The sequence below is a fragment of the Pantherophis guttatus genome, chromosome 4 (assembly GCF_059756535.1).
Source record: "Pantherophis guttatus breed Tessera chromosome 4, ASM5975653v1, whole genome shotgun sequence".
NCBI classification, from domain to species: Eukaryota; Metazoa; Chordata; class Lepidosauria; order Squamata; family Colubridae; genus Pantherophis; species Pantherophis guttatus.
In genome coordinates, this window is record NC_142066.1 from 8,208,116 (window position 1) to 8,216,451 (window position 8,336).

Sequence of the window (8,336 nt, forward strand, 5' to 3'; positions counted from 1 at the left end):
CCACAAAGATAAAGCACTGTTATTAACATCAGCTGCCTGCAATTACTGCAAGATCAACTCTCACCAGGCTCAAGGTTGACTCAGCCTTCCATCCTTTCTAAGGTAGGTAAAATGAGGACCCAGATTGTGGGGGCAATAAGCTGATTTTGTATAAAATATACAAAAGTATGAAGGCTATTGCTTAACACATGGTAAGCCACCCTGAGTCTCCGGAGAAGGGCGGCATATAAATCAAATAAAAAAAAAAGATGAGAGGGGCAAACTATTTTCCAAAGCACCAGAAGGCAAGATGGGAACCAATGGATGGAAACTAATCAAAGAGAGAAGCAATCTAGGACTAAGGTGAAATTTCCAAACAATGAGAACAATCAACCAATGGAATGGCTTGCCTTCAGAAGTTGTAGATGCCCCATCGCTGGAGGCTTTCAAAAAGAGCTGGACAGCCATTTATCTGAAACAGTATAATATTGTCCTGCTTGAGCAGAGGGTTGAAATAGACGACCTCCAAGTTTCCTTCCAACTCTGTAATTCTATGTTCTAAATATTTCACAGAATAATTCTTAGAATTATTGGAGATATATTGGAGAGAGGAGGAATCTGCCCGCCTTGGAGTTCATGGACTTTATCATAGAGCTCCCTGACAGTGGGGGAAATACAGTCATTTGAACCATAATAGACCTATTGTCGAAACAAGCCCACTGCATATCTTGCCCCAGTCTCCCATCCACCCATAACTGGCTAAACTGTTCATAAGGCATATTTATAGGCTGCATGGTGTCTCTCGGAGAATCATCTCTAATACGGGGATCCAGTTCATAGTCAAGTTCTGGAGGGAATTCATAAAGTCCATTGGGTCCTCACAGGGATTTAGTTCGGTATTTCATCCGAGCACTAATGGGGCAGCAGAATGCGCAAACGCAGTGGTGGAACAGTATTTAAGATCCTAGGTGAACTATCAGCAAACAAATTGGACAGAACTATATCTTTAACCTATTCTTTCAAGTTTCCTAATGGTGCATTCATGGTTAATGTAACTGAGTATATCAGCCTTCCTGCTCATTGTATGCCAAAGTGGGATACAATAATGTGGTACACTGACCACTTTCCAAGTCACTAGTGGCATAGAATTTGTTTCTTGTGGGAGCCAAGGACATTCCAACAGGTGGCTGGAGAGAGGAGGAGTAAAGTAACCAGGCAACCAGGACCTTGATTAGACAATGGGACTGCTTGTTTGGAAAAAGGGGGGATTTTCAATTTTTAATCAGGTGAAAACCACGGGAACTTTCAGAGTCGGTTTTCATCAGTTTGTGCCAATATGATATCTCCAATAAAATTGTTCTTTGAGGAGCCTGCCTGCCTTGGAGTTCTGCTTTCTATGGCGTTATTACTTGGAACCCTGACAATCATAGTTAAAATCCAATAGTATTGAACCACACGTATACACAACTTCCTAAATTTTTAAACCATGGGTATACATAACTTCCTAAATATTTATTTTTAGCATTTTAAGTCTAAGCTAAGTCTAAATCCAGTCTAAAAAAACCCAATATAGCCCACCGACAAGTAGTATTTCCTTTTCAGATTAGGAGACGGACCATGAAGGCCCAGCCTGCTCTGAGTTTTTCTTTCTATGGAGACACAATCCTAGCCTCTTCTGCATTTACAGTTTCTGATTCAGAACAATTCACACTTGAATTAAAGTTCAAAGCCCACAGAAAGAATCAAGACTTCAGTTGCTTGTGCAGGGTTTTCGGGAGTGGAGCTGTATTTAATTTTAGATGATATGCTACCAAATTAATATGTGGCAGAAGAGAAAGGAAATTTGGCTTCATTACATTAACACTTATTTTGGATTAATCTCTGATCAAGGCTGCAGAACAATGGAAGAGAGAGCCATTTGTTATGACCAGGATTCAAACTTTAGGTCCATTTACATGCAAAAGTTCATTCGGGCCTAATAAAAATACAGTTACATTGAGTGAAAGATATCATCCTTAACTGCATCTCAAGTAAAAGTTATTGCTTCCTTTCTTTTGACTTAAAGAGTCATCGTAATCTGCCATCTGAACAGGGGTGCCTAAATCTTTGACATTAAATGACATAAAACCATTTGTCTGAAATGGAATAGAGTTTCCTGCTTGACCAGGGAGTTGGACTAGAAGACCTTCAAAGTCCCTACCAATTCACTTATTCTGTTAATTTTGCTGCAAATTATTTAATCTGTGTACTAATGTAACCAATGTCTATGAAGCTTCACAATCATTCAGGTCATGGTTGTCCCAAAAGAGGCAATTGAACTTTCTAGTTTTTCTTTCAATATGTTTCACTTCTTCAAGAAGCTTCTTCAGTTCTGACTGGATGGTGGGGAATGGAAGGATTTATACTCCTTGTAGGCAGCTGGTCATTTGCATCCTTTTAGAGGGTTGTTAAGGTCACCTGGAGGTTTTTCTGTGTCATCAGGGTCACCTGAGTGGTGCAAATGGGTGTGGAGCCTTCTTGGAACTGTTGAAAGGACTGTGTGGTAGACTGGAGAAACAGTAGATGATATCTTACCATCACCAGCTTTGTTGAGAGAGGGCTGTTCAATTTTGAAAAACACCTTTAAGATAACTTAACCAAAGTTCTTTTTATGTATCTTATGACTTCAGCCTGCACACGAAACAAACTTTTGCTCTATATCCTTTGAAATCTAATTTCTGATTTTTAAAATCAGAATTATTTGTATGTTTGTAGTATCAAAGTTGTAGTATCAAAGTAGTATTAACTCATAGCAAATGCCTGGACAATGTTTTTATTATTATTATTAATAGCTTTATCACACATTGGCATGAGAGCTCATAGAGGACCCACGTGATATTCTCAAAAATAAAGGCAATGCTAAATTCTAGGGATTTGCTTTTTATCTTATCATATTATCTTTTTATTTTTCATTGCATTTCAAATTTTAATTCAATAAAAAAGGATGCTGATATATCTTTGCATAATACGGAATGGAGGGGAGCTGAATGGATTTGTCAGTTTAAGTTTCACATACTGTCATTAAATGATCCAGGAATCAAATCCCAAATAGTTTTAGTGTGTTTGTATTGGTTTGAATTTTGACACTTCAAAAACACAGGACTAAAATTCTTGCAATATAATCACAGAGAGGACTGCAGCTCACTAATTGCCTCATTGGAAAAGTTAGATATGAAGAAGGGGGATATTAGGAGAACTACCAAGCGAGCATTTCAGCTTTTCTTCCTCAGCCGTTCTTCTGCAAACGCTAATAACTCTATGATTAAGTGATCCTAAAGATGCTTTTTCAAGGGAGACATTTTTTCTTATGGAAAAACAAAGTCTAGCTGCCTTTTGAAAAAGCACTTTCAGGACAACCATAACCTGGATGATTGAGAATCTCCATAGACATCACTAAGTGATACTCTGGTTTGTAATTACAACACAGTAAGTCCGGCTGGCTGACTGACAGCACTCCTGCTAGGGCTTGTCTTAATTCTTGGGTTGAATCAGAAACTAAAAATATAAATGTTCATATCTGCTAGCTATAAGCATGCCACAGTAGGATAACTAACGCCCAATTCGACAGACATCTTATTATACCGTTGTTTATTTTTCAAAATAATGACTCTGCAATTTGCAATTAGATGTTTCCTGAGCCTCAGTGTTGAGAATAAGACCACTTCCAGGCCTTTGAGAGTTGCAGGCCTCAAGAGAGTTTATCACAAACCATCTCAGCTCTTTTCACAGCTGAGATAATTTCAACTTTAACTAGAATTTGCTGACATGAAAACTGAATTGCTTGGAGGACATCAGAATGATTTATAGAAGTCAACGCACACACATTTTATTCATATCTAGAGTCCCAATGTAAATGTTCCTGCTGCTGAAAATGAGCAACTAGAGCTCTGGTTGATACTTTCAGAGTTATATATTTAAAATAATGGGACTAAAATAATACCATGCTTCCCCAAAAATAAGACAGGGTCTTATATTAATTTTTGCTCCAAAAGATGCATTAGGGCTTATTTACAGGTGATGTCTTATTTTTTACATATACAACAGACATGTCAAAAGCAATGACCACTGGCTGGATGGTCCCATATCTGGCCTATGGACCCTCACCGGAGATAGCAAGGGATCAGACCCCAATTGCCCAGGTCCCGGCCCAGCCTGACTGGCCACCCTTCCCAATGCACGTGGGGGATAATGGTGTCTGGCACCGGTATCGCTAGCAAGGGCACTCTTGGGTTGTGCAGCCCACACAGCATAGGTGAGTCTGAGCACTGTGACTGCCAGGCTGGCCCTCCCAGCAGCAGGCGGAGCCATAGGTACGGGAGGGAGGCATATGCTCCGACCTGCCAGATGAGCTGTGCGGTCAGCCACCCACTCTTTCCCACAGTCTGTCTTTGCTTGTCCATGGCCATGACCAGGCAGGCAGCTGTGCAGCGCCTGCAGCAGCCAGATTGAGTGCCTCCACCCATACCTCTGTGGTTGGATAGTGGGGATCAAGCATGCAGGGGCCACACCATGGTGCCATCCCTACTCTGCCACCTGCCTTGCCTTGCCACATCACAGCAGCAATGGCAGCAGGCAGGAGTAGAGGCATGGGAGGATGAAGATGAGCTGGCCCTCCGGTCGTACCATACACCCCCCTTCCCCGTCGTGGCTGTGGGCAGGCAAAGACAGACGGTGGGATAAAGTGGGAGGGTGGCCAAATAGTGCATCCAGCTGGCCACCCCACCTGCGAGATCACCCCTAGTCCTTCTTTTCACTAGACTAGACATACCCAATTCCTGCAACCTTTCTTCATATGTTTTAACCTCCAGGCCCCTAATCATCTTTGTTCCTCTTTTCTGCACTCTTTCCAGAGCGCAGAAAGGATTCATTTGAAATGCAAAGAAGCAAGAAACGAGATATATTTGAAATACAGAGAAGCTATAGATTTTATACCAAACCTTTCATTTAGGATCAAAATGCTTTCACTCTTATAAGTATTTTTCGGGATTGTAGTTAAGATTATGAAATAAAATCCTTACAATGGTAAATCATAGTGTATTAGAGATGAATGTTCCTTAAATTCAATTTCATAAAAATGGTAGAAAAATTGAGACACTATCCCATTGAGGATAAAGTCACTGGGCTGGTACCACTAATGTGGAACAAAGAAAGCATCTCTGGTAGGACAGCTCAGGGGTATTATTTGTACCCCAAGAATGTCAAAGGAACAATATTTTGACTCTTTAGTTATGGTGAAAATGTCCATCTCTTTTATCAAATTATAGGAAAGCAGTGGTGAGATTCAAATGTTTTTACTACTGGTTCTGTGGGCGTGGCTTGGTGGGTATGGTATGGCTTGGTGGGTGTGGCTTGGTGGGCATGGCAGGAGAAGGATACTGCAAAATCTTTATTCCCACCCCACTCCAGGGGAAGGATATTGCAAAATCCCCATTCCCACCCCACTCTGGGGCCAACAAAGTGGTATTTCCCAGTTTTCCAAACTACTCAAAATTTCCACTACCGGTTCTCCAGAACCTGCTGGATTTCTACTTACCTCCACTACTGGTTCGCAATGGGAGTGTGCACATACGCACACTTCTGCGAATGCACAGAAGCTTTGGCTCATGTGCTGATCGTTCAGGATGACATCCGGGTGCGTGGGCAGAGCCTCCCACCTCAGTTACTACTGGTTCGCAAGAATCAGACTGAACAGGGAGCAACCCACCACTGATTTTACCCCTGTAGGAAAGTAATCCAATATTCCTCCAATGATTGAGCTAAGGTTTATGCGTGAGAGTGCACTTAATGACAAAAATCCATCAGTATTTATTTGAAGATCTATGTGAGTGCCAATTCAAATCTTGGCTATCATCGGGGTGTGAATAGACATTCTGGCAGAAGGGAGAGGCAGAAGGATCCCTATAGCAATGAATCCAACTGGACCATTTCACCTCTTGTGCCCATTTCCCTGTGATTCAAGAGATACCGTATTTTTCAGAGTGTAAAGCTCATCTCCCCCCACCCCTTAAAAGAGGCTGAAAATTTGGGTGCATCTTATACTCCGAATGTAGCTTTTTCAAACCTTTTTTTCAGCCCTAATGAAGCACTAACGAGGCACTAGTGAGAAATCTTCCCAGCTTTGCCTGGTCCCTTAACTCTCTGCTTTAATGAGGCTCTAGTGAGTCAAGCGATCACCATGCTTTGTTCCGACTCTCAGCTGTTCTTTAGAAGTTTTCTTTCAGCCCTAACTAGGCGCTAGCCGAGTGAAGCGATCTCTCCCCACCCCCCGTGCTTTGCCTGTTTTTCTCATTGCTGCTTCCTCTCAGCTGTGTCTTAGAGGCTGTTTTTTATCCCCAAGCAAAAACCAGCAAACTAATGTGTTGAAACTGACCAGACTAGGACGCTAGCCAGATGAATACCTGGTAGGCAGATTTTTTTCCCCTATTTTCTTCCTCAAAAACCAAGCTGCATCTTATACTCTGAAAAATACAGTACTTGATAAGCAAAATACGGTACTTGATAAGCTTACATCTTGATTGTGGTTGAATTTTGCTTTTGCTCAGCAAGTTTGGGCCTAAGGAAATAATTATTTTGGTATTGGTCAAATAATAAGTGTCTCACGATTTAATATTGAGAAGATGTCAGTTAAGAGAATAGAATAGAATAGAATAGAATAGAATAGAATAGAATAGAATAGAATAGAATAGAATAGAATAGAATAGAATAGAATAGAATAGAATAGAATAGAATAGAACAGAACAGAACAGAACAGAACAGAACAGAATAAACAGAGTTGGAAAGGACCTTGGAGGTCTTCTAGTCCAACCCCCTTCCCAGGCAGGAATCCAACCACCACTTCAGGCAAATGGTTATCCAACATCTTCTTAAAAATTTCCAGTGTTGGAGCATTCACAACTTCTGCAGGCAAGTTGTTCCACTTATTAATTGTTCTCACTGTCAGTTATGATGATCCAAGGGAGAATGACAATAAAAATAGTTTTCATTGTTCAAATTCGGGTTCGTTTCTTACAATGGAGCAGGACTCCCATTAACCACGTAAAATGAACAGAGTCGTTTAATAGAGAAGACAAAACTTTTTTTTAACCTAACAAGGAATTAAACCAGAAAGCCATTTGGATGAGGAATTCATCCACATGTCCAGGCAGATAATGCTAATGTCAGCAATACTGACATCATGGAATTAAAACACAAATACACACACATACATATACACACACGCACATACACACACACATATAGGTTTTATTATTTTTACAAATAACTCAAGGCATTGAAAATATCTAACACACTTTCATCTTCCTATTTTCCCCAAATAACAATCCTGTGAGGTGGGTTGGGCTGAGAGAGAAGGACTGTCCTAAAGATAGCCAGATGACTTTCATCGCTAAGGCAGGACGAGAACTCAGGGTCTCCTGCTTTCCAGCCTTATGATGTATTTTATTAGCCAATGCTTAATGGAAAGGGTCTCATCCAAAAGACTAGTGGAAGACACACCCAAATCAAACCAAATTAAATCAAAATTTATTATGGTCAATGGTCAGCATATACTTCTAATGGGATGAGTTAGAAAGAGGACTATGTTTTATATAATGTCCCTAAATTGCAACATTATTAAAATTGGATAATTAGGTACAGTAGATATACATTAGTGGATGGAGAGCAATCATTCATGAAAACATTTCCAAAAACACAGTTAAATGTCTGTTACATGTTCAAAGATTTTCTAACTTTTACATTTCAAGAACTGGAGGCTGCAAACCGTTAGGCGTCCTTAAAATAAATCTCTCCAATCTCCTAAGAATATAAAGAGATAGATGCTCAAAATCTCAAAAAAGCTTTGATGTATTCAAAGGAAAAAAGGATTAGGTTAAGCAACCTTGGAGGACTGCTGAAAATGTAGCAAAATGAGCACTTCATTTGGAATAGGCAACAATGAATTTTAATAATAATCCCAATTTTACACAAAAGCTTGTTTGACAGAAACAATGACATCTATAATTTCCTGTAGATAGCAGCACTCTACTCTTTCTGTTCTGTTAATCATTTCCATAGCCAGAAAGAACACATGATGTCCTACATTCTCTTTATAAGTTGTTCGCGGTGGTTTAGCTCAGGCCTGAAAACAATGATGTAGCATTTTGGCAAAAATATGCATCCCAATAATGCAGCGCTGGAGGACAAGATGGAGAAGACCTCCACAGCTACCATGGCTTTTCCTTTTGTGCTCAGATAGGCTGGAAAGAAGGAGATCCACACACTGCAAAAGGCCAACATACTGAAGGTAATGAACTTGGCTTCATTAAAGCTACCGGGTAATT